Below are 26,183 nucleotides of genomic sequence, written 5' to 3' on the forward strand. Positions count from 1 at the left end.
ATACTACAAACAATAACAAGAATGACGAGCTTTATTGGAACATTACAGGCAATGAGAACTACCCTGAAAAATCAGGGTGTAGAGCTGTAGAATGTAGAAGCCCTAATAACCTTTCAGGATAATGAAACTGATGAACAAAAATATATTTTCTAGGAAATTTTGGAAGATCAATTTGCCATAAAGCCCATAAGTCTCTTCTGTGGGTGGAAGGTAATTAATGGAGTCACTCCTGCATTATGGGACTTTAGATACAAGGTGAAACTATTAAAACATCATAAAAGCCTTACTGTCTCATCAGAGATATCAATCAAACATTCCAATTGTCCGGTGTCTAGAAGAGATTTGCCATGCTCGAACCAAGAACAGAGTAGATGATCAAAACTTGGAACCCAGATGCTAGATTAAATCTTCATCAGATATATGTTAATGACAATGAAGATCCCATAATGGAGCAAAAAATTTCCTCCCAACCTTATAAAGCATTGAGCCGTGACCAAAACAGGAATATGGACAGTATAGATGAAGCAAGGAATTGATTTCAAACAAAAGCAGCTGAAGCTTTTAAGGCAGAGGACAAGTAGCTGAGAATGATCCTACCATTATGTATGTGGTTGGAGCTTGGGAGGGGAGGAAAGATTCCAAAAGATGGAATGGAGGAGCACAATGGGTCATCTACCAAAACAACATTCAGAAAGGATCATAGCAACTCAGGCACTGCAAACAAAGATGAAAGGCTATCTGCCTTTGTGATGGAATGGAGATCTAAACGAACTGCATGAAAGCTACTAAGGCAAAAAAAACACCCTACGACCGTGAAATTGGAATAACAGAACTTGGCATGGGTCAGGTGTCGCTAGAGCTCATGTGTGGCTATTAAGGCCAGAAAAGGAACAACCAATTTTTTAAAATAAATAAATAAATGAAAATATAAAATTAAATCAACAAATAAATGAATAAGATCTCAAATATTTAATAGGTAAACAAAACTTGACTTTTTCACAAAAGAAGTTTTCTAAAAAAGGAATTTTCTCATTGCTACTGAATAGAATCAACATTGGAAGATGCGAGACCATTGTCTCCTAGAGTCCACATTAGATTTTCTTAACAGCAGTAACACAACAGCACAGGTAAAAAATTTCAGAATTGTGATACAAGGGTATATACTACATTTGCTCAGCAAACTGCACAACATAGCTGTGAACTGTATCCTAGCAGCTCAAAAGCGCAAAAAGACAATGCCAGCTTTTAAGATCAAAAAGGTTTGCAACCTTCAGTGACTGCAATCCTCTATTTTAAGATTTAGTAATAAAAGGGATAACCCAAAGAACGAATTAATGAAAATCTTGATATACTAAAATATAATAAAGCTATTAACTTACATTAGGATAAAGTGCGCCTATTGAAAGATTCTATAGTTATGTTGGCTGTAAAAGCTGGAATTGAGTTCAGCTTTCGAATAAACATCTCAACCTACAAAAAAAAAGAGGGAAAATTGTTCCTCAATTCAAGGGAAAAGATTCAACGAGAAAACCTATATATGCTTCGGCTTGTAATTAGAATTCCATGTAATCTACCTGTCGCGATATGTCACGCTGTTTTGCATAGTCATTTATCTACAAGATCCAAATATCATATATTAATACAGCATCAAATTGAAAAACACAGTAACAGGAGTTAAAGTTTGTGAAGATTGAAGTCTCCCAATAAAACATTAGAAGATAGTGTGTATGCAGGAGGATATTACATATCATACAAGCTGTCAGAGCTTCACTATTCATGTAGATTCACTTGTTATTAGCACTTCTTGATACACAACATCAAAAATGTATTAAGCTGTTTATTTCCATATTATAAGATCATAAAATAATTTGCCTTACCAAAATGTTTGTGTTACCCGACTCGTATTCAAATTCTAGCTTCTCATCATCACTTTGCGCATAGATAGATTGAAGCGTGAAACGCGTTATAGGAATACCATTTGGACGATGTTGATCATCCATAACAATCTGTCAAATCATGTATGAGTAGATGCAAATGAGACTCAGCACATGTTCACACTTAATAAATTAGATCTGAACAAAATTGCATATGAAATGAATCTCAGCTCAAAACCTATAAACACTTTTGTGTATCTCCCTTTTGCGCTCCTAGCAGTTTCAAACTTTCAATTCATTCGATCACATCAATTTCTTGCTTAGCAATTATAGATTCTTTGATACAACACTTGCATGTTAATATTAATTTACACATCTACTAATGCAACAGATTTACTCCAAATTGCTATTTGCAGGAGCAACCAAAGTTGTACTCCATAGGAATCAGACCTAAGAAGATTTTTGAAATTTCATTTGTAGGATTTACTTGTTTATCATAATAAAAATATAAGAAGAAAATTAAGGGTTGATGAGTAAATTTTCTCCAAGTCATCTTGCATTCTCTGAATCTCAAATATTTCACTTTCTACATCTATGAAAAAAATTGTATTCTGATCAATCAGCGGATAATACTATGTTAGAAAAGAAAGAAGAAATTATTTTTAATCAAAGAAAGACGAATACATGTACTCCCTCCATTTATATTTCACTGTCTAATTTGAAATTAGTGGAAATTCCAATGCAAATGGAACCACCTAATATATTAAGGATAAACATATATTTCATCTGTTCTCCTAATATTACAACAATTACCATTTTAAGAAGTTTCACATGTATTGCAACATTACCATACATGCACATGTTCACATGGGTACTTTTCTTTATTTTTCTCTATCTCACTCCTTATCTTAAATCCTGTGTCTTCCCCCCTTGTACAATATTAGGGGAACAGAGGAATTACTTCAAAACATCATCATAAGGGGATTTTTTGTTTCCAAATATATATTATTTATATATTTTTGCAATACGTAACTTGAAATATGTTAGTTACAATATTGCATTGAGAAATGTGTAGATTCTAAATAGGATAATCAATTAGGAATAGAGGGAGTAATTTTTTGTTTCACAATAGGATATTTTTCCTCAAAAACATTTTAAGCCGATGCCTTCAAGACTATTCTAAAATTACAATTTATGATGTGTAATTTTTTTTTTTTTTTAATTGCAATATACCTTATAACCAAAAAGTTCACAGCATGCCCTCCTGAAAACTGAGATTCTATCAGCAAACACAGTCTTGTACCTGGCCCACAATAGTTTACATGTAAGTACATGTCGAAATATGGAGACTAAAGTTAGCAAATCAGCTACTAATCCTGACCTTTCCTCACGCTTCTCAAGTGTTGCTATTTGCTCTTTCAACTGCACTATTTTACCAGATATATAAGAGTCCACTAGCTGCCCCGCATCAGCTGTTACATTTATTAAAAAAAAAAAAAAGAAAAAAAAAAAGAAAGAAAAAAAAAAGAAAGAAGATAAAAAAAAAAAAATGTTAATTCCTGAAGGCGGCTCCACCGTCAACAAAGATCCATTTTCTTAGGAAAAAGCAAGAAGCTGCACCATAGAGGGCAAAGTAGCCAAAAATAAATGAAAAATTAAATTTAAAAATAAATAAATAAATAAAAAAAAAAAAAAAAAAAAAAGCCAATGCAAAATATATAAACTAAAAACAAAAAAATTCAGCATGCCTACCTTAAAAATGTGGTGAAAAAGAGAAATAAAGAAACAAAAGAATCATTTTTATTGAAACATAGCCTTGGTTGGGGAGGTCAGCCTATAACTGTTTCTAGTTAAAAGGATACTGTTCAATGTCATTTTTTTTTTTGTGGGGGGGGGGGGGGGGGGGGGGGGAATCAGGGAGCCTTTTAATAATTTGTTGTAAGTTCTGTAATAAACATACGAAAAGCTAAGTAATTTTCATGCTTTACTAGTTGCTAGCTGTTTAATGTTTTCCAGATAAGAGAATTAATGTCGTTATGGAGGAAGCGGATCAAATATCCATGTAAACAGAATATTAAAAGTGAAAAGTCCAATCCTGTTTTACATTTGACAGACACATTCAAGGTAAGACCCTGGTCCCAGACTCCCAGGACGCATAAGTTCAGACTCTAAAAACATTATTATATTCCCTCATGAATCTTTTCAGAAACGTATGTTTCATTATCATTACCCATATAGTAGACAGAATGAAGCAACAAGTAATAAACAAATAAGAGGACACATAGTTCACCAAATGATACTGAAACAGAGTGTTTAATACTTCCTTAGTTCCCTAGTAATGCCGGTAAAAAAGGAGAGGGGGTGGAGATGGAGGTTGTAATTGAAAAACATGAAGAACGTGGGAATGGTGACTGGGTCCTGGTGAAGTGGAAGAGTCAGAAGTGGGATATGTAGGGGTGGGTGGGTCATAAACATAGGGGGAGTATTGTGGAGTTTTTTAATTAATTTTTTTATTTAACAGTAAATAGGAATATTACATAACAAAAATTACCTGAAAAAGAAATGGGTCAATTAAACAGAAATTTCCTAAATATGAATGTTTTTTATTAGTTTCTCTTAAACTCTAATAGACCAGCTAGGAACAAAAGCTTTTCTAAAAAACCCATTTAGCAGGCACTAGAATTTGGGTGCACATGATGCTTTGCACTAAGGTTTAACAAAAAATAAGTCAAGTTCATTGTGTTTGGAAACATAAGTTCAGCAAATTCAAGTTCTCTAAGTCATTGAGCAACACTTGGGTTTTTCAACTTCAGTGTACAATGAGTTAGTCAACTATCTCACTAAATCACACTTTGGTTTACGATTACAATTTATTAAATCTACTATCTCAACCATCAATCCTTTAGCTTTAATTTGTGCAATACACAGTCAGGGAGTCAAGAGTTTAATAGAAATACTCCACTATTTTGTAGAGATAAGGTCAAAAAAGACTTTGCAATTTTGTGTTCAGCTTCAAAGAGTCTTATTACAGACTGCATGCGTCTAACCCTCGCCTCATATAAGAGTAGTGGTATGTATGCTACGTTTATTTCTAATGCTGAATCAACAAATGACGAGGCACTCATACATTCTTCCAAAGTCTAAAACTTTTGAACTTGAAACCTATAAAATGTTATTCCATAAAAAGGGATTTATTGTGTTGTTGACTGACATGGTAATATACCATGGAAAGGGAGACCTGAAGGGAAATTTTCAATAAGTTGCTCTGACTCTGGTACACAAATCTGACACGTATATAAATCCAAGCATCTAACTCAACAATTTTGAGACAAACTTTAACGATTTTGGTCAAATAAAAACGGTTGAAGTGTCCTACCCATTTTGAAGTGTCAAAATACGAAACGGGTACTTAAAAGTGAAATGAAGAGCCCAAGTAACATAGCTAACAAGGTTTCCTCAATATCAAATTGATCCTTTCTTTAGATAAAAGATGGTGGATACTTGTTTGACCCAACTAACATTCATAAGAAAATCATGGTTGAAAAATAGAAAGCTTCAAATGCTACCAAAGTTGAGTTATTCATATCCTTTAGCAGTTTAGCTACATACAAAAGAGAATAATTGAAATGACAGCCAAAGGAAGGAACAGGATATGAAAAACAAAATTACATTTTAATTTCAGGAACTGTGTGAATCATCGCAAGAATAAAATGCAATAAAGTTAAGTAAATATAGTTTGGACCTGATTGTTTCTTTAGTTCTTCCACAACCTGAAGTTTCTCATTAGCCTTCTGAAGTTCACATTGTAAGGCTTCTATAGTTTGTCTAGCCTCACTCTCAACCCCCAGAGCATTCACCATTCGCAGAACTTTTGTATTAGCAGATGAAAAATCACCATGTCCTAACTGCAGAGAAGAAAACAAATGAATCAATAATGCTGTATCAAGAAAAGAAAAGAAAAATTAGAAAAAAGAAAAGAAAAAAAAGAGGCACTATATAGCTGGTAGCATATTAACATTATGGTTCACTCTCTGTTGTAGAATGCACATACCTGCACCTGTCCTTTACAAAGTCAAAGCTCTTCCCCAACTAGCCTTAACATATCATGCATACACATCATTACAAGACAATGTCAATGACAAAAGAAAGCCACAATCAACTTGTGGGCTTGCTCACATAGACGAGGGAAGAACAATTGTAAGCTCCTACAACCCTCCCCTCCTCTCATCCTCCTCCACCCCCCCCCCCCCCAACCCACCCACCCACAAAAAAAAAATAAAAAAACACACTACGCTGAACATCAGCCATACAATTGTACAGGAGCATTTGAGTTATATATTGATCTTGCCAAGGAGACTACAAGAAAATCAGCAAAAGACTGATGCTCTAGGTATCTTAAATGCCACTATTAGCATTTTTTCTGCCCCTACACTTAACTTGGGCTTGTGGTCCAGTACCAGTGTACCAAATAAATCCAACTTCAAAGAAGAGAAAATTGATGCCAGCAATTTTTTAACAATATTCACTTCCCACTAGTATCAGTCTACACTTCAATAATGTGCATACATGTCACCCTAAAAATAAAAGAGGTAAAGGAATATAGAAAAATAACCACCCAGCACCCACAACTAACCACAGACCCACAACATATAACCATCCATCAATAGATAACCACACGTAACCAATCACTACCTGTAACTATGTGCTACATATAGAACTGTTGACAGTAACCTTCCAAGCATGCCTCTATCACACTACAGCTTTCCTGACCAGGTAATAATAGTCCAAGAACTTTTTGCTTTCTAAGCCCATACGTATAGAGCTTTAAACTTTGTTTATGGAAAGTATGGACCATGCTTGAGAATCCTATTGCACTTTGCAACATGTGATTCAAACTTTAATCGTTTGGAACTTCTCTTTAATTAAATTATGGTTTTGTCTTTATGTTAAAACGGTAACATCCAAAGATTTTCATATTAAGCATGGAGAAATTTTTATTTATGAAGACCAACTGTAACCTTCACTACTATCCTTCCATTACCTAAACTCCATTAATACTAATACTAATACTAATACTAATACTAATACTTACACTAATACTAATACTAATACTAATACTAATACTAATACTAATAGTAATACTAATACTAATACTAATAATAACACTAATACTAATACTTTACCAACATTAATACTAATACTACTATTAATGCTACTTCTAATACATATACTAAAGCATGCAGACTAAGTTAATGCCTCAGAAAAAGATGGTGGACACACACTGTATCCTAACCACATTAAACAAAACATTCAAGAGGAACATTGACAGCCAACAATGCAACAATGAATGATTTTCCATGTAATTATCACAGTACAAGACACACATCCAAGAACACCTAAATGAACTAGACAAATTTCAACTAGAGTAAAGAATATACAAAAACTTTAAAGCAATAATTCCTTTCTTTTTCGTAATAAGCAGTCATACTTTGGACTCCAAAAGAGCAATCTCAGAACGAAGTCGGTCACCCTCTCTCTCTAAAGACTTTATTTTTCGTGCTTCACTGTTTAGCTTCTCATTCAGCATCCTAATCTCGTTATGATGACGATCATCAGCAGCTTTATGTTCACTAAGATTGATCTCCAATTCTTTGATGTAAGTGTCTTTTTGGACAAGAGATGATTCAAGCCCCTGAATTCAGAACACAAATAAAATAAATTACTTAGACAACCATGCAAGTGCACAGTAATTACAAACTGATGAGGAAACTGAAAAAACCTGAGTTAAGGCTCTCCCGACAGCTTCATTACCAGGCTCTACATTCGTTTGCTGTTTCAGTTCATTATAAGCAGTTCTTAATTGATCTCTTTCTTCATTAACTGATGATAGCTGCATTTTTCAAAGGAAAATAAGAACAAAGGATGAGTGCAAAATAGGGTAAACAAGACGGAAAGGAAACCAATGAAAAGTATTTAAAGTTGAACAAATAGAAAATGCAAACCTCACTCAGACACGAAAAACTTTTCCATGTAAAAACTCAGACACCAACATCTCAATCTAATTGACGGCAAGCCTTTCATGAGACTAAATAGGATTCCCTAGTGCTAAAACTTATACATTATCAGCATGTCCTTAGGTTAGACACTATTTAGGGGGTGTTTGGTTTGAGTATTTTAAAGAGGTGGAAACGGAATCAGCTTTCCGTTACCCTTACAATGCGTTTGGTTCACGAGTAAAGAAACAAAACCCGTTACCTTGTGGTAACCGTTTCCACCCTTTTGTTTCCTGGGTAAATCTTGGGGAAACAATTAACGTTACTTGGCTTTAACACAAAAAACCAAACTCTTCTCCCTCCTCTCTCCTCTCTCCTCTCTCCTCTCCCCTCTCCTTCGACATTTTTCATCAGAATTCCCAAATTTTTTCAACAATTTTCCTGATAATTCTTTGAAGAAAACAGCAATTCTCCAAATTTCGCTCAATTTTTTTTCAATTACCTATTTCAAATCACCAAGAATCCACAATCTCAGGTTTGTTATCTCTCAATTTTTTGTCGAAAAAAACCCTAGATTTTGATTATGTGTTGAATTTGTATATTTTTCATTCTGATTGTTTGTATTATGATTTTATATCTCGAAATACAGATTGTTATTTAATTTCCATAATTTCGATTTTTTGCTGAAATTGATAGTATGTATTGCTATAATTGCTGATTATTTTGTATTTTCCCTTTAAATTTTCCCCAATCACCAAGAAGAAAGGGATTGGTTATCATTGTTTACGTTTCCTTAGTAATACCAAACAAGTAGTAAGGGTAACACTATATATTACCCTTTCCCCTCCTAATTTGTTTCCATTCCCTTACATTTTCTAATTTGATACCAAACACCCCCTTAAAGTGAAATGAAGAGTCCAATAGTGGTACTATGTACGCAAGTCTTCTTTCATGTTTAGGTGCCATGTGCATGAGGATTGTGGAATCTTCAGTTTGCCCCTAAATTATAGCAGATCTGTTGCAAATGTGCAGCTTGAAAAGTCTGGAACTGGCTAGGGAGAGGAAATTACTATGCATCCATGTAAGTGGTTTGAACCAAACTTGAGCATCATTTTAAAATCCACCTTTTCTGTAGGATATGGTAACTCATATAGCTTCCTTTTGGGCTCAGGTGACAAAGGTTTTCAAGTTTTACTCAGTTTTCAAGATTCAAAGCAATTAAAATAATTCGTAATAAATTTGAAAATTAATCTTCTACTTCTATATCTTTGTACAAACATATTTTTTACCTGACTACAAAATGTAGCTCCTTTCATAGTAGCACCTTTATTCACAGTGATTCTGTTCAGACTTATACCCTATTGTAACTTTTAGGGCTGCACTTTAGTGCTGAACATAAATCCTAGAATTTAACATGAGTCTCAGCTCTTGTAGTTACAAGATGGTGGGCTGCAACATTCAGGCTGTACTAAGCATAGGCTTATTTGTTCCCTCATTATATTTACAATTAGATATAGCATTAGTGCATTGCCCAATTCTAAAATATTTCAAGAAGATTATACTGTTATAAATAGCTACTTAAGACACATCACTTTTAGGTTCACTTTACAATCATAACATTGACAGACCACGAAAAAAGATGCATACGAATGAATTTAATTTTATCTGTAAGGTTAAATAGCTTTAAGCTCAGAGTCATGGGTTGGTAGCTGTAATTCATTATTTTACTATCTGGATTCTGGAGCAACTCTTAGACTCATTCCAATTATAAGTATATCAGACTTCTTAAATTTCCTTTACTTTTTGACATAAGAGCACTTAAGAGAAACTGCATAAAGAACAAGGGGCAACAGTATAAACAGAGGTAAAATGTCTCCCAGATTCTAAACGTTGTCTAGTCTAGAACTCTAATTCTCAACCTTTTCTTGCTCAAAATAACCTCTTGTGAAAGGACCACCTGTAACTCTACAGCAGTAGACCAATTAAACAACAATCAATCAACTGAAAACTAAAAGATTCATTGAAATTTGGGCAAACCAAAAATCTAAGTTAATTTACCAGAATACTGGAAAGGAAAGGGCAGTCAATTGAGCAACAAAGTAACAGTCAATCTGATTAAAGTATAGAAGTCCTTGAAAGAAAATTAGAGGAAAGAGTTACAGTAAAACATACTTTCGATTTGAGTTCCTTAATTTCTAACTTCAACAATTCCTCCCTCTCCTTAGCTAATGCTGTTTCTGATTCAACATTTTTTTTATCAAACTCAGCACCCTCTAGAGCTACCTCAAGTTGTTTCAAGCGTGTGTTTGCCTCTCCTAGCTTTGCCATGCCGTCTATCACCTCCCTGTATCACCAAAAAAACACTCAGCATGAAATCATGACATACTGTGGCACGCTTATTAGCACAAATGGACAAATCAGATAGATAAGGCAGATATATAAGAGGCACATCCCAAAGTCCAGCTTCATCTAAACTTGTGCTCATGTTTAAAAAATATCACGACTGTCGGGAGGATCACAGTAATGGTCGGTGTCATAGAAGCAACATCTCAAAGGTGTTACAGCCAGCTTTACTGCGATTGTGGCATGAATTTACAAATTGGAGAAATTCCACTTTATTGACCAAATGAATGTTGGAAACATACTTATTAGATGGTAAGAGCACACTTTTCATAGAACCTTATAATTTTATATTAATCACTGGAGGAAAAAAAAAAGGTACTCAGCATTTACAGTGCCTAAACAATGAAAGTAAACACTAACTATACTTAAACATACAAAGTATAGCAGTAACATAATAGACCATAATGGATTAACAAGCACATGATTTTAATAAACACATGTGCCAGAACAAATTTTCACAATAACACTAATCTGAGAATCTTTTATATGAAGACCTTCAAGTAACTAAACAGCCTTGATTTGATTCCATATGTATACAGCACATATCCAGCGTTCATCAAAACCTCTTTATAAGATAAGCAACTCTATATCTTGATGGATTAGTAGACAAAACAAAAGAATATAAATTGACAGCAGTACCCGTCAAATAATATTTATATAATCTTTTACATTGTTTAGAATAACACGGAATTTTAATCTCTGGCATCACAACAGCAGCACATGAGACTTTTTTTCTCCTTCATAAACATTGCACATCACATTTCATCCATGAAAGTTAGTCTTCTTTCTCAAATTTAATAAGTTCAATTTTTTTGTTTACCTGACAGCAAAAAGAACAAAATAAAAACAAAATGTAGGGTAACCATGAACCTTAGACTTAATGTTTGAGAAGAATAAGCGGAAGGAAAGGTGTCAGGGGGTTATATGAAATCAAATATTAGTGCGTAAGATAATAGGTTTATCTTAATGTATATTTTCAAAATGTAACTCCCTTCGTCCTCAAATTATTGTCCTCTTTAGGCTTAGGCATGCATATATATTAAGAATTAATAGTAGAGTAGTGTAGCTTTTTTTTGGTAGATAGTGGAAAAGTAAGGGTAAGAAAATATGATCAGGAGAGATAGGGTTAGAGGAGGCCCCATATCACATGAGATATCTAGAAAAAGAGTGATACTAGTAAAATTGGTAGAGGGACCAACAAAAAATGGGTAGGATGAGTTACATGAGTGAAATTATCAGGAATATATTTTGTTAAGGACTGACCAAAATAGAATACTAGACAATAATTGAGGATGGAAGAAGTAGAATCTTTTAATTAAATGTATCAATAGTCAAAATTGTGCATCGACAAACAAGTCAGTCTAAGGGAGAATATATTAATAATCAACTTAGTGCGTTGGACGTTGGTAACTAGTTTGGTAGAGTAAGTTATTCTGAAACCCATGTAATAAACTACTTCAACTTAATTCAAACTAAAATACGTTCTAAATTAAATTTTGGCGTTCCAACATATTCTACTAAGTTCCAACATATTCAGATTAGTTCTAATAGATCTAGGGTCAAATGAGAAAGACCTTATAATGAGAAGGATGAGAAGTAATCTAGTGCGTTCAAATAAATTGATCTAATGGCTCTCATTACATTTTATTAATGGAAAAGATGTAAATAATATAAAACCTACTTTCCCCAATTCCATTTCTCTTCCCTTGTTCCTCTCCTTCTCTTTCCTCCATATTAATCACTTTTCCCATTTTTTTATCTCTAAGTGTGATGAAAAGATGATTCAATAATACGAGAAAATTTCCCCCATTTCTCTCTCTCTCACTCTCTCTCTCTCTCTTTCTCCCCTCCCTAATCATCCCTTTCAAGTTTTCTATTTTCCTTTGTTTTACTTCATTTCAATTCTTGAAATTTTAATCTCTTCACTTTTCACTTAGTTGAACTCTAAATTCGGTGAGTAACTTTTTGTTCTTCTTAGTAATTTAGGGTTATGTTTGAGTGTGAGATGCATGGTTTATTGAAAGGAATTAAGTAGAGAAAATGGATATGGAAGAAAGAAAGCTGAGAAAAAGCTTGATGGAGGAGAGAAAGTCTGCTGTGGCAAAGAGCGATAAGGAGGGGAAAACTTGAAAAATAACTTTGCATAATTTTTAAGCTATATGTGCACATTTTTTCAAGTAAATGTGCATAAAATTTTAACTAAATGTGCATAAATTTTCAACTAAATGTGCAATAATTATATTTTTAAGCTAAATCTGCTTATACTTTTAAAGAAGTGTGCATATTTTTTGTTCAAAACGTGAGATTTTTTTAGCTAATCTCATATGCGGTGGTAGTCACAAATTATTTTTCTCTCTCCCTCATCTTTTCTCTTTCCAATGTCATCTTTCCTCTTATTTTTCCAAGATTAGAAATATCATAACCTGGTGCATGGAAGAATAAATAAGATTCTATGGAAGCATAATTTTACACAAATGAAATTTGATCGTTACTTAAATTTGCATGGTCTAGATTCCTTCTCATTTTTCTCATTATAAGATCCTTCTCATTGGATGTCAACCCAATTCTAATACATTCTACTAAGTTCAATTCATAGCTAAATAAACTTCTAAAGTTTTAATTATCCGATTCAAAAAGTCCCTACGAGTCAATGCAAATGCCACATTTGAAAAAGATTTAAAGTTAATAGATGGTTATAATAAGAATATTTAAATCAGTAATATACTTCATTTTAAGTCAATTGGGGATATCTTTAAGAGGGTCTTTAGTCCGAGTTATTAATGTTCGAGCTAATTTTAGGTTGGATTAGTCTCCCACGTTTGGGATGGGATTCGGGTCACATCTAGTCTAACATTTTTCAATCAGGTCAATTTGCCATTTATATTAGATCAATTTGCCATTTATATTAGACTAATTGGTTACCTATCTATAACATATTGATATTCTAATATGAATTTAAATAAAACAACATGGTATCCCCCATAGGCCATATGCTTCGCCATTCAAAAGGTATGATGTACTACTTAAAAAGGATATTGCAAGCATGTGAAAAAGGAATTTAAAGGAACTTGTTAATAGAATTTATGGGTAATTACATAATGGAAGTTATAGAATACAATTTTTTCCTCATGATTATATGGCATATAGATTTATGTCCAAATTATACACATCCATATGGTACATTGAATCATCACGATGACACTATTCAACGCTTTAATGTTTTGTATTCTATAAGGAAGTATTACCTTTATTCCTAAATGTTCTTAACACTTTACTTTCTTACACTACCAATGCAAATCTTTAACAATTAATATCTCTAAGTATGTATTTGTTACATATATGAAAAATATGATCCCAAAAGTGCACAATAAGACGAATCTCACAAGACAACACATGAATACATTCTTCCATAAAATCCTTATTTATAAATTACTCAAGATGGTCAAAGTGTAATTTGTAAATAGTGTCAAGAATGAAACTGTAAAGGACATTAAGCAATGGAGGCAGTAATTTCTATTTATTTATTATTTTCCAAGCATACAATAATATACTTAATTAAGCTTTTCTATCAAATGTGACTACTGAACTATTAAGAACTTGGCGAGAAAAGCCTTTGTTTGCTACCAGAAAACATATGTACTTCTAGAATTCCAAGGGTTTTAGCTCCATATTTGCATAAATTACGTATTGAACAAGAAGATAGAAATCAAAATTGTGCTGCAAGTTTAGGCACATACTTCTGTAGAGCAACAAACTTAAGGGGGACATCGTCAGAAGATTCAACTCCGGGAATTTCTTTCAAGATTTTCTTCCAAGAAGCCAATTCATCCTCCAGTACATTCATACTTAACTGAGTCTCTTGTAACTTGGTTAGCTCTGCCTCTGCTCTTTCCCTCCGCCTTTTTTCTTCTATGAGCTTCTCCTTCAACAACTCGATGTTCTCATGAGATGCTTTCAACTTCCTTGCCTCAAGCACTTCACACTCCTATAAATGTACAGAACCAAGAATAAAGAGATCTGGTGAGAATCAATACCACACATGTCAAGTTATCAGCAGATAACAAGCAGAAAAAAGCTGACAACAAAAAAAGCAATGAGACCAATGCCTGAAGCCTCGACTTTACACAGTCACGGAGAGAGCTTATCTAAATGCAAAGAATCTCTAACACTTCTGGCTTTATGTTAAACGATTTATTAAGTGACATAATAACACCCTTTTATCTATGAACTTACTTTGTTCACCCCCCCCCCCCCCCCAACCCACAATTTAGGTGATGTTCAAATAATATTGAGCAGAAAAATTAGAGAATCCACAGCAATATACTCCCCAGGAACTAGAAACAGATAAGAGCTACAAGAAAGAATCACTATACCAGCCTCATAAACACACATATCCAAAGTACCACTTGTCTTAGATTCAGAAATGATTTTTTTTTTTAAATGAAATACTGAGACAGTGTACCGTCAATCCTCTAGGGACCAAGAATACAATGAAACACTATACCAGCCTCGCCTCAATTGAGTAAACAAATTTCAGGAAAGACCAGTGATCAAGCGCCCAACTGTCCATAGAGTATAAAAAAATATAAATAAATAAATAAACACTCGCAAAAAGGGTTACTGCAAGACCCCTACTGATTTTTTTTTTAATCATTTTTCTTCGGTCAATTGACGGTAACTTGTAACAAATCATGTTACCCCAAATCATTTTGGGACTAAGGCTTTGTTGTTGTTTTCTTCAATTAATTACCCTCATAAGCTATGTTATTCAGAATCTATATTTTAATTAAAGTATATGTCGTATTCTGATTCTATGACCAAAATCCTGAAAAAAATTCATAAAATTGTTTAGTCGGACACTTGGACATTGTCAAAGACCGGTTTCTCAAGGCGAGGTTAAGCTAATTAATGACACGAATTAAGGGGAAAGCTTGATTACTTGATTGATTAAACGAAACTAAACGATTACAAAGGATTGTCAAGAGGTCATCAATCTCATGGTAGCTTTAGGCTACTACCTCTCTTAGGGTTTCTTCACTCAATACTTGACTTACTACACTCCATCCTTACTTATACTAAGTTTTACTAATACTAAGAAAATACATGTGACTGATAAACACTAAAATAGCAAAACCAAAATAAGACATAAATGAAACTAGCTGCTTGCTTCCCCTAATGTTCTCTTAATTAGTTTTGTCCCTTCTTCTTTGTTGAGATTAACTCAACTTGTTGTCTTGACTCAACTTGCTGTCTCCATCATTAACCCTTCTAGATGACCATTACTTGCTCCCTTTGATGACCGGTGTTCTCTCCTGGTTTGGGCCTCCTGTTGTACACTTTTATGGGATGGCCGTACCTCCAACTGAGTCCATAACAGCTGGGTTTGAGCAACAGCTGGGTTTGAGCAACGTAGTGCATAAGGTGCCACCAGTAAATTATGCTGCTCAATTCTACCAACACTCGTAACAATAGTACAGCACATGAAGTAGAGTTACAAAATATGGAATTCTCCTCTGCTCTTACAAAAAATTAAGGCAGTAAAAGGGAAAACAAAAGATTGGATCCACCAGCAGACACCTTGTCTCTGCTATCTAGGTTGCTATAGGAACAGAAAAAGAGGAGAAAATTAGGAACTGAGGCAACAACTATACAACTGACTAATACTAGCCTTAATCTCCTTCGACAAATTATTTCCCTTTTATATTTAGAATTATAAAAAATAAAAATAAAAAATAAATTAAAAAAAAAAAAGTCAAAGCCCTCATAAAACATTCACAATTCCAAGGAACCATATTCTACCCAATTGCTCATGTCAACAGAGAACTCCACTCGATTAATTATTAAGAGAATCACTAAAATATAAACCATCAGAAATACCAATTAACAATTCTTAATCCATCTTTCTCGTTTCCCAATATGTCCTTAATTATCACTGATGTGACACCCATCAATCCTTAAATCAGTTTGCAACGAAAGAAGCAATAACTAAAACATCTTACGATTTCATCTCTGCCCAAGCTTTACCAGTTAAGATAAAGGATTCACCATTTAACTAGAGCATTTTTGACAGAAGGCCTAAAAACTCTAAAAAAATTTAATCCCTACAACTTTTAATGTATCTAAGAGAACAAGCCTGAGCCACATCTTGCAGGTAAAACTAAAGCTGCAGATTTTCCAAGCTACCCTGCAGCCACAGCCCCTCTCCCTTCCTACCAATAATTCTTTTGGTGAGACAAAAGCCTTGACTTTTGAAATCCTATACATGCATTGAAAGAAAAAGGCACAAGAAAATGACTTTAAAATACAATACACATACATAATTTCTTAGCTCCTCCTGCAAATGCTTCACTAAGACATCATTCTGAGAAGAACCAGAACCCTCCTCTGGGCATGTAAAGCTTGATATTTTTGTTTCCAGCTCATTCTTTTCTTGCAAACACTGCAAATTTCACAACATACTATAAATAAAAAGTATAGAAGAGAAAAGGAGTCTTCTCAAAATATATATTTGTAACACATACAAATTAAAAATAAACTTTCAAAGAATAGAAACACTAGACCATGCCACCACACTCCTGAAAATCACGAGTTGGACTCCGCTAAAGCAAGTTATTAAATACATAATAAACTCTTTAAATATATACAAGTAAAACTCTGCACTTCCTTATTGGGGCTGTTTAGTCCTTTATTCTTGATCTTCATTAAATAGTCTAAAAATCAATTACGAAGCATTTCAATAGCAATTTCATTCAAAAATTTAATCTTTTATAAACCTCGACTAATTCAAGGAAGAGGATAATGGTTACATATTGCAATTTCAAAAGATATATATATAGAAAAAGGGGAAATACGCACGCATACACAAAACATACACACAAACACAAGTTAAGATATACAATTCTTTTAAAATGAGACTGAAATTACAAAAGGGGATAAGGACTGGAAGTCTATCATACTCAAGCATGGAGGCAAATATAGAAAAAGGAAAAAAATTCCAGACTCACAATGCATCAAAAAGGATATGACATAGATATTCCCATTAGATGTGTCTAAACCCTAAAGAGAGGCTAAAAACTCCACCTGATCCCATAAAGAAGCCTAAGAAGATTCTAAATCACAAAAAATCCATTAATTCCTCTCTGATTCTTTGAATCAGGTACTGCAATATGAGCCAAAAATGGCAATGCAGGAAAAAAAAAATTAAAAAAAAAAATAGTTTGTAGTAAGCCCCTTTGAGGTTGAATGACACCTATGGGATGACATAAAGTAAGCAAAAATATATAGAATTTTTCCAACCTTATTGAGCTGTTTGCTAACATCTTCCAGCTTCTCCTTTAACTGCTCTGACTCCTTTAAAGCATTATTAGATTGGAATTGCGCTCTTTCAAGCTTAAAAAAATGATCAAAAGAAATTAGGAAGAAACATGATAAATATATATTATAGATTTTTGAAAGGAACAATGTAATTAAAATCCATCATTTCTACTCACTTCAGCCCTTAACCTAGACATAGAAAGCTTTGAATCTCCTTTTAAATTCTTGAGTTCGTCTTGTAGATGCTTCTTTTCTCTTTCTGTGCTGTCTGAAAGCTGGTTTAGCTTCCGCTCTAAACTTTTAGCTTTTTCTTCAGCAGCAGCTGCTGAAGATTCTGAACTTCTGTGCATGCTTTCTTCCTTTTGGAGCTTAACCTGAAATGCAATTCCAAAAAAGAGCTCAAAGGTTAATAACATTGAGGTAAGTTTTATATCTCGTTGTAGTAAAATTTGTCTCCTTTATTCTTTCTATTACTAATTAAATCATCTCAAGCAAGTAAAAACTACAATACAAAAACACTAACATAGTATATCACAACCCCTAAATCTTAAGTTAGTACTCGCCTCAAGTTCATTGCATTGTTGTATTTGTTTCGTCAGTCGCTCCTGAGATTCCTTGATCTCCTTCAAGAGCTTATCCTGCAGTGACTGCTCACGGCCTCTAGCAGCAGCAAGCTCCTGCTCAGCATACAGAAATTGATCTCGATATTTCTTCCCTTCTTCTTCTGAAATGATATTATGAGCAGACATTTAACCAATTCCATCTCTATTGCTAGCAATAATGCCATACGAAGGAACCCGAAAGCATAATAAATAGATGAAGTATAGAAAAAATGAAAGAAACAGGTACTCCTTGACTTAATTATTTGACTCTAAGGCCAAAAAGAAGTTAATGTGAAGCTCAACTTTTATTCAGAATATAAAAGTGTTCAATACATAGAATATGTTGCTCAAATAAAATTTCTCATAAACTACCTGCTGTCAAGAGGTTTGTCGCTCAATGTCGCTAATTTGGACTGATTTTCAGCAATTGTTTTTTCCATGCTAGCATAATTATCCAAAAGCTCAGCTTTAACCTGCAAGACAATACAAGACTATTATAAGTACACGATCAATTTGTAAAACCATCAACGGCTACATTTACAAACTATAAAAGACCAAGACAAACAAGTATGCAACCAAAAAGAAACTTCTATTACTACTTCCATGGCTCCAGCCTCCACCTTCTGGAACTTATAGTCAATCAGTCACATTGCAACCTTCTGCTTTCATCACAACCTCGCTAATATACGTCACACAAAGTGTCATATTCCATCTCTCACCTACTTAGGTAAGGGTTATGTACCAAAATCTATTCATATTCTACAAAATGTAAAAATTTATCTCAACATACTAAAACAGTATACTCCGCATGTGACTTTAAATCCGGACCGAGGAGCATTTATTATTCAAATAAGCTAAGGCAATGATGAACATTTCGTGTCCTGCCATTACCTCAAAGTTGGTAAACACACTACTCACCATGAAATTATGAATTGGCAATAACCATGAAAATCAACATTGCATGCAATTGTTGGCATACAGGAGTAATATATAACAACAATTGCTTCAATTATAAAATCAAGCAAATAAATTTAGGCTAATCACTAGAAAAAATATGAATTGGCATTAACCATAAAAATCAACACTGCATTTGATTTCTTTATGCAATTGTTGGTATATAGTACCAACAATTGCTTCAATTATAAAATCAAGCAAATAAAACCACCATTTAATTTGACAAAGCAAAGTTATATAATAAGAAACCATACCATTTGGCGGCATTGATAGGTACAAAGCAAATGATCGGAAGGAAGAGGAGAAGATTCGGGTTGCGGCGAAGGAGGATCCTCGTAGATGACAAGGCGGCCGGCGGGAGAATCATCTTCCGGAGGAATAGATTCGGCCCTCCGTTTCCTTGGAGGTGGAGTTCTCAATATCATTTTTGGTCAAAATTCAATTCCTTAGTATGATATGCTAGGGTTCTGTGTGTTTTTGGAATTGCAAATTTGGGTTTTTGCTATCGACTATTTGAAATGAACTGAAAGGCGCCAAATTTGATGATTACAATTTCACGCTCTGCGTGTTGTTTTTAGTTGTATTAGAGTATCAAAATTGGAATTGGAACTGGAATTGGAAGGGATGAACAAATATGAAGTGTGACTTGTGTGAGGGTTGTACGGACGGAGAAGCGGTGAGTTCTTTGAATTTTTAAAAACACCAATTCAATGCTGGTGCCCTGGTGCTGTGGTGGACTGGGGTATATACTTAAGTCAAAAAATCCATTACTTTAACATGAAAATATATTTATGTTATATACAAGAATTTTAAGGATACACATTAGATAAATTTATTAAAATTTTTTTTAAAAAAATTACCTGTATGAAACTGTGCATCTGCCAAGCCAAAATGGCACTAGTTGCAAGACTAGGAGATTCGAACCTCGAACTACTTATAATAAAATTGACTACTCAACCATTTAAAGCCAATTATCAAATATGTTACAAATTTGAAAAATGAAATATACATAACTATAAACCACATAGTTAAATTATTAAAAAATAAAACACACATTCATTCAAAGCAAAAAATAAATAAAACGACAGATAGGCATTATCCGTATTAATGATTTAAGGCGGGTATTGAATTACCTTGACAACTTGACTCTTTATTCCCAATTATTTTTTATTTTTATTTGTTAAAAAAGAAGACCTTTATTTTTTTCATTAATGTAAAATTGAAGTGCCAGAACTATCTTATACTTTATAAAATTGATTAATTACATGAGTGGAGTAACCATGATTAAGAAAATTGGTGTTTTGTTGATGGCTTTGGATTTGGGATATAAGTTGATGGGACTTCACGGGATATTAAAATAATAATAATAATAATAATAATAAATTAAAAAAAAGAGGTTTGGTTTGACAATGTCGATGTCAAAATTCAAAATTCTTAGGAAAAAAAAAACACCAATTAAAGGATTACAAAAAATCAAAACTAAACAATCTTTGTTTACACAACAGTAATATAATATTGCAAGCACTAAAAAACAAATAGGGGGTATTACAAAAAAAAAAAAAAAAAAAAAAAAAAAAAAAAAAAAAAAGCCTTGACAAAGACAATTTCAAAATACAAAATCCATAAAATAAAATTCTCCCATTGTACAATAACAAAAGCAGAGGCAACGCCCGGGCTACTCACTAGTTATACATAATAATGTGAATTTTCAAAATTTTAAATAACTAGCTTAGATCTCGAACACAAAGTTGTAACAAAATTTTAAACGTAGTAATAAATTGCAACCTTTAGTAGTCAAACAATAATTTGCACAAAAGAGAGATCAGGCTTATTTTTTCTTCTTTATATATCTATAAACCATATAAAAGTTCAAGTGTGAAATCACTGTAGCTTAGTAACAGTGCTTTCTTATGAATAGTAAAAACTTGAGCTATTACACTCTTGCCCTCGATTGTAAAACCTTTCCAATTTCGCCCAAGATTGTGTTGACCGTTTTTTCTTGCATAGGTGGTTTTTCTTTTACTTGCATGGGTGGGTTTAGGTGTCTTGTCGTGTCTGACTGACAGGTAAGGCTAAGGTTAATTTATTTATTTATTTTTTTTAAGAAATTTCCTATTAATTGCCCATTAGGAGTTGAATGTTTCCTTATGTTGTTGTAAGCACAGTTTAGGCTTGATGGATTGCTATTTGTGTATTTGATTTTCGCTCTCAATAATGCATGATTAATTATATTATGATATTCGTTTCAATTAATCAGATTGTGTTACCGTAATTAGGCTTAGGGTGTATTGCATGTATAGTGAGTGGGAATAGGTAACTTACTCTTGAGCTATTGTACTTTCTACTACTGTTTCACTGTCTCCATTGCTTAAGTCGGTGATATTGGGATTATTAGCTTAGTTCATTTCTCATTTGTGGTTTGTGTGGAGGATTCTAGAGTAGCAGTAGTCATTCATTTCATCTCTGTAAGTGCGATTTGTACTGTTTATTTTGTTTCCTTTTGAATTTCCTTTTTTTTCCTCCTTCGTGTTACAGATTGGTAATTTACATTCTGTTTTTTTTTTTTAAAAAAAATGTCACCTTTTTTGAATCTGTTATATTAGAATTTAGCATTAAAATTTGGCTGAAAGAATTGCCTTATTGTATTGTATGTATATGATGGTGTACATTGTTAGGCATGCATTAATGTTTTGGATTAATAATTATAGATTCTGGTTCTGTTTAGAGGTGTTTTACTTTGTTATTTCTGTGCTTCCTGCTTCTTACAGATTATAAATGTTAATTTTGGGCGTATATCGTTAGTTGTGCATGAATGTTTTTGGTTACTCTTGGGTAGTAGATGTATTTTATCAGTTAGTTAGTTTGTTTCTTGTAAATTTTTAAAATTAGAGATATGCTTGCATAGTTTGTTTGTGATGATATTCACCTGTGTTTGTGTGGTTAATAATTAATGCTTATTTGTATGTTGCCTTTTAGCTTTTGTTTTTTTTTAACTTTTTCTCTTCTTTTTTGGGTTTTTTTTTTATTTTTTTGGGGTGGGGGTGGGGGTTGTTTGTGTTTCTTGGTGGGTCTTTCAGGCACGTTGGAAGCACTGTGGATCTTCTTGTTAGTGTTGGGTACTTGTCGTTTTCCAGGTGGTGTGCTCCTTAATGCATATGCTCTTACATTTCTATTATGCTTACTTGCTTTTGAATTGAAATATGTATGTCTTTATTTGTGTTGTTTGTTACACTGTTGGTATTCTGGCTTTAATACTTTATGTTTGTTGGTTGGAAGGTATTACAATTGGCTTTTATTCTTTTTTGATGGGTTATGTGTTGTTTGGGTATTCAAGCTTACTTCTTAGATGAGAGTAGGACTTTCTTTCTTGAGTACATAGGCCTTTCTTTCTTGAGTATATATAGAAATTGGATGAGAAAAGTAAATCGAGCCAAAAATGGTTTATAGTTGTTCTATGTCATGTTTTCAGGTTGGTTCAAGTAAAAAAATGGTACATAGCTTATCCTGTTTGTTATAGTCTTTAAAAAAAGGATGTTGAGTTGTTTTTTGGTCCATGTGCCTTGGATGTAGTGTCCAGCATGGTGTTTGTATTTGTTTTCATGTCCTTAGGGAAATGTCCGCTGCTGCGATGATGCAATGACTGTATGTCTAAATATGGGTGTTGCCATTACAGGTTATGCCTGCAAGACCCAGCAAGGTTTACATTCCTTTTGAGCCTCTTTTGCAAAAGATAACTTCTTAGCTGCAGTTCCCAGCACCAGTTTATGGTTTCATAGATAGTGCTAGGAATAATGCCTGGGTGCAAGATGTTCGGCCAAATAGTCGATCACATTTAACGTTCTTTGGTGGTGATGCAACTACAGTCTAGGAATCCCGTGAAAGGGCAGCCCATAAGGCTGTGAAAAAACTGATATTTCTTTTTGGTGTTAAGGTATCTGACTTTACATATGATCAGATTAGGCTCCATGAATTGTGTTTGAAGCTGTTTAGGAACAAATGTGCTGAATTATTGCAAAATAAAGGGAAATCTCCTTAGCCAGTTGCAAAGGAGAGCTCTAGACATGGCTTGGGTGTGGACAGTGTACATGTATCCATTGATTATGCACAAGTGTTGGTGATTGTTGTGCGGAAAACTGCTGCATCTGTAACAACAATTGAAACAACTTGGGTAGAGGGTCATGGCTTTGTCTCATGGGTTATGATTAGCTATCCCCGAAGTAATAGTGGAATGGAATGCATTTTTAGTGAGTTCTGTGCTTCAGCAAGCGTTGCTAAGCAAAGGGTTTCGAAGAAGACTGTGTTTTACTTAGCTTGTAAGTATAACCTTGAGATAGTTGATGCTAACTATGGAGCTACAGCGAAGATGAGTAGAGAGTGCTACTTGTTAAGAGAGAAGTACTTAATTTTAAAGGCACATCTTCACCGATTGGAACATGCTCCTCCACAAGCTCCTGCTAAATCGTCCGTAGTTCATGAGGAAAATGTAGCCCCAGTTGATGAAGCTGCCCATGTCCCCGTTGGGAGCACTCTGCCAGTTACTCCAGCTAAGTGTAAGAAACTACTACAAGTGGCTCATGAACAAGAATTAGAGGCAGGCACCTCGGGACAGGCAGTATCTGGTTTGCTGGAATTAGGACAGTTGTTTTGTGGTTCTGAGTCGACTTAGTTAGTTATGTTTAGCTGTAGGGGATGATGATTTTTGTGTCCTTTTGCTGTGTATATTTAAAGCCAGCTGATAATTCCCTTTGATTTGTATCATATTTTGTATAGAAAGTGTTGTTAGGGTATGGGGACTGTTGGTTTTGTTCCTGATAATGTTAGTATGGAGGCAGAGTGCTGCTCCTGTGTTTGTATTGTAAGGTAATTAGAGCAGCATATATAGGATTGCTGCTCCTTTTGTTGTAATGAAACTATGGCTTTAAGTGTCTATGTAGTAGTTCTCCATATGTAATGAATTGTTATATCTTTAATTATATTATTAGTGTTAGTTGTGATTAACATGTTGGATCATGTATGTTGATTAACAGTGTTATGTTGCTCATGTTTAATACTTGTTGCATAACTTGTGATCTACAAATGAAATTAAATGCATATTATTGTTTTTGGGATGCAGATTCCAAGCATATATATTATGATGCAAAATATCGGTGTTCCTATTATTGCATCTGGAAGTTAGCAGAAATTGGTGGTGTCTTTATTTATGGGTATTACTGCCTTCCTATTTACATAGTGATATGAATTGTATTGTGGAATGCAATTAGGTTTCATTAGTGCACTTATTAATATGTACATGTAGCGCTTTTTACTTTTTTAGTAAATAAACGTATTTTGAACTTCATAGATTGTCAGTATGGTATTCCGTGTTTATCACGTAAAAGTTATGACAGAATGAAAAAGGCTTCCCAACAGGCATCTCAGTTAGCTAAATATAGGTATATTTTTACACATTGTTGCCAATTGTATATAAGGCCTTTTTTGGAGTAAGGTGTGAGTTCAATATTAAACTGAATTTGTTTCATGGTCAATTACAAGTGAACAACAAGCCAGACAACCTTCTGTTTCACGCATTTCGAAACGAAATCGGTTACTGAATGGATCCATGGAAGTGCAGTCTGATAGGTATTCTTATATATTGAAGGGGATTAATTTTCTGAATTTGTGAGATTTTTAAATGTGCATAGGCTTGTGTGCAGAATACTGTCAGATTGTGTGCCTATTACGTCTAGCAATGAAACAGCCCAGGCATCCTTAAGGTACTTATCAGTATTTCCGGAGAATATATAAGTTGCTTGTGTTTTGAAACCACATGACTGATTCATTTGGTTTCTGTTGCCATACTTTCACTGAATTCAGTAAGCAGCACGGACCTAAGAAGCTATCACGATCACGTGTAACTAAAAAAAATGTAGTCTTGATGAAATGGCGCAGATACAACCAAAGAGGTACATGGTCTGTTAATCGGTGTTGTAGGTTTTTTGAATGATACCGGTTGTAATGCTGTTTTCTTTCTATGTAGTAGCTCAGTGCACAAGAAAAGGAAATCTCAGCCAAAACCCAAGCCACAGTGTAGGTTGCTGAGTAGCTACTTTTCATAGAAATATGTATTTGTCATTGCTGTGTTATTTGAGGATGGTTTGTTTATTCATATGTATAGAATTTGTATTCATGCAGTCATTCCTGTTGCTGTGTCTGGTCAACCACTTTCAATTGCACCTCTGAAATTACCGTCTCCTGCACGGTTTGTGAAATGTGGCGCAAAGAAGTTTGCTTTTGAAACTCTGAAATTCTATTGTGGTGATGGAGATATCAAAATTGCAACAAATGAATACCCTCCAGAACTTAAGCGATTGTTTACCTCAAAAGATGAAGATGCAGTTCACTTCCGAACTTATGTTAGGCTTTACAATAACTTATTTGCATTTAGTTCTTTAGGAGGGAAGTTTGATGCAGGAACATATAAAGGCATATATGTATTTAAGATGCACGGGCAGATGTATCATTTTGTTCCAAATTTATTACCTGATAATGGTGCCCCTAAATATTTGCAGCTGTACTTTTATGATGGACAGGATGAGGCTAAAAATAGACTTAAATGTTTTACAGAAGTGAGGCAAGAAGCGATTGATATTCTCATGCGTGTGTCTTAGCAGAATCCATATGTAGTGTTCTTTCGGTCTCTTAAGGAAAGGCAACTCACTGTAGACACAAAAATTATCCTGAATCAGAGTACAGTGCTAGATCAGCGTGTCTACAACGCTCCTGCTGTGGATGATGTTGCGGTAATATGGCAAGAAGATGCATCATCCAGTCAGAGCTTAGGTCCTCATATCTTAGTCTATGGAAAAGGTGAAGAGTCTCATAGGATATATCATAACTATGGCTGTTATGATCCACTACAATATCCTTTATTATTCCCTCGTGGAGAATGCGATTGGACTCAAGGATTAAAGAAGCAGTCTCATGGAACTGCAAGACAAACTGTTTCATTGCCAGATCCTATAATGTCCTGTGCCGTGCACAATGCTGAGGATTTGCTGAATGAA

The 26,183-nt window shown here is 34.0% G+C and overlaps 1 pseudogene across 1 annotated transcript; it reads right to left on the reverse strand.

Annotated features, from left to right (window-relative positions):
• Positions 1–1,054: 1,054 nt before the first annotated feature.
• LOC145601916 (mitotic spindle checkpoint protein MAD1-like) lies at positions 1,055–19,836 on the reverse strand (annotated as a pseudogene). Its single transcript, XR_014104468.1, has 16 exons — positions 19,395–19,836; positions 18,559–18,659; positions 18,148–18,308; positions 17,761–17,958; positions 17,567–17,659; positions 16,587–16,709; positions 14,008–14,255; positions 10,040–10,211; positions 7,654–7,764; positions 7,363–7,566; positions 5,617–5,779; positions 3,256–3,346; positions 3,108–3,177; positions 1,878–2,006; positions 1,575–1,613; positions 1,055–1,470 (listed from the first exon to the last, which is right to left on the reverse strand). The product of XR_014104468.1 is annotated as a mitotic spindle checkpoint protein MAD1-like (transcript).
• Between the last annotated feature and the right edge of the window lie 6,347 nt (positions 19,837–26,183).

The sequence above is a fragment of the Chenopodium album genome, chromosome 21 (genome assembly GCF_948465745.1).
Source record: "Chenopodium album chromosome 21, dcCheAlbu1.1, whole genome shotgun sequence".
Lineage (NCBI taxonomy): Eukaryota > Viridiplantae > Streptophyta > Magnoliopsida > Caryophyllales > Amaranthaceae > Chenopodium > Chenopodium album.